The sequence below is a fragment of the Meriones unguiculatus genome, chromosome 1, assembly GCF_030254825.1.
Source record: "Meriones unguiculatus strain TT.TT164.6M chromosome 1, Bangor_MerUng_6.1, whole genome shotgun sequence".
In the NCBI taxonomy this organism is placed as follows: domain Eukaryota; kingdom Metazoa; phylum Chordata; class Mammalia; order Rodentia; family Muridae; genus Meriones; species Meriones unguiculatus.
The window spans coordinates 67,704,834-67,707,008 of record NC_083349.1 but is presented as its reverse complement, the minus strand read 5'-3'; positions in this window follow the sequence as shown (position 1 = coordinate 67,707,008).

Below are 2,175 nucleotides of genomic sequence, written 5' to 3'. Positions count from 1 at the left end.
CTCGGCCTGATTAAGGAACTCGGGAACAGGTCCTTCTGCCTTCTGGGCTTGCCTCCCAACACTGGAGCTGTGCAGCGACAAGCCTGTTATTCACACACGATACTTTTATTTTCTTTTTCACATTTAGTTTGGGGTGGAATGTATTCTTTTTATTTTAAACCTGACACAACTTCATAACTTCTGCTGTGTATGTCACAGGAGCAAGGGAACCCTGACCAAATACTCTTTGCCCTTCCTCTGGCTTCTCTCAGTATCGGGTGGGGGTGGGGAGGTGAAAGATTTATGCCACAAAGAAAGCACTGAGGTGCAGCCTGTTTTCTCCTCCCAGGCTCCCGCCGGAGGAGTGGGAGGTGTGGAGGACAGCGCTGATACCAGCTACTGGGGACCGGCCTCCTCAGTCTCTCCCGTGCCCCCAGCAGCAGGAGGCGGGGTCTCACTAGAGACATCAGGGAACAGCAAGTGCAGGCAGGGGACCAGCGATCCCGTTCGGTAGGTAGGATTCTGCTCCTAGTACCTGATTCCTCCGTCAGCTCCACTTCCTTCCTCCCGCCCACCTCCGCTGAAAAGATCTGCAGGAAACGCTTTGGCCGCTGTGCAAACGCTAAGTCTTGCGCCAATCACCTTTGTAGGAGGATGAGAACTGAGCTATGGTAGGACATCCAGGCAGCCGAAGGCCGCTGATTGGTGCTAATGGGTGCGGGGCGTGCACTGCGCGTGTCCTGTCCTCTCCAGTTGATCACGAGAGGCTTTTAGCAGAGTCCCACGGCCGGGGTAGGCCGTCTTCACGGTCCGGCTGACTAGTCTCTGAGCGTCGTGAGAGGGGCCCACGACGTCCCTCCCCGCCTTACTCAGCCGGTGACTCTGTCTTAGATCACTGCACCGTGGCTTGAGCGCTTTGTCTCTGCTCCGGAAAGGCTTTGCTCTGTCATGGATCCCCTCCTCCCGGGCCAGTGCATCAAAAGAGAGTCAGCGCCCTGTAAATAGTTGTGTTCCTAGGTGAGCAGCAGGCGTTGGTTGGTTGCTGTGATGAAAATGCCTAAGTAGAAAGACGCAGTCGGTTCTTTGTTACAGCATTCCACACTGGGCTTCATCCAGCACGACTCCATACCTTCTGGAAGGGACTCTTGAGTGCCTAGGATTGCTAAGGGTGAGAGACTTAGAGGCCTTGGGGAGAGGAAGCCTGATGAAGCCCCGTGGGAAATACTGCCTCCGTCTGCTATGCACTAGTTGTGTGAACCCCAGAACGTGATCTCTTGTTATCCTTAGTTTCCTCATGACTAAAGTGGGAGCGATCATAGTAATAATTTTATGTGTGAAGCATTTGAAATGTTGGCCTGCGCACGGTAGGCACTGTACGGATTTGCTGTTATACACACTGAGCAGTCACTCTGAAGAATTCCTTAACCTGTAACTAGGAGCTATGATTTCTTTTCCTTATTTTTCCGCACACACAAAAAAAAATTGTTAAAAGATTTATTTACATGGCTGGGCATGGTGGCACACGCCTTTAATCCCAGCACTCGAGAAGCAGAGGCAAATGGATCTCCGTGGGTTTGCCAGCCTGGTCTACATAGTGAGTCCAAGACAGCCAGAGTTCCATAGTGAGACCCCAACTCAAAAAAAGATTCGTTTAGATGAGTGAGTGCTTTGCCTACGCATGCCAGAAGAGGCAATTAGGTTCCTGGAATTCAAGCCACGGCGGTTAGGAGGTACCATTTAAGTGCTGGGACTGAACTCAGGCCCTCTGGAGGGCTAGCAAGTGCTCATAACAACCGAGCCATCTCCCCAGCTCCTATTTTCATCCTTTTTAATTAGTTTCTGTGTGGGGGGGGGTGCACATGTGCATGTGTGTGTGACTCTGGAGACAGAGACGTTGAGTTTTCATGGAGCTGGAGCTACAGGCAGTTAGGAGCTGACTAACATGAGTTCTGGGTTGAACTCAAGTTTGCAAGAACAGGACTTGTTTTGACAGCTGAGCCCTAAGTCCAGGCCCAATTTTCCTCACCTTTTAGACACTCGATCCTCGGGCCCCAGTGGAGCCATCTAGTGGAGAGGGTCAATCATCAAGCATTTCAGCTCTTAACAGGTTTCCAATTCCATCCCACCTACTCAACTCTGCTGTTGGAATGTGGGAAGTGGCCTCAAAGAGCATGGAAGACGACGAAGGCTGCGTTC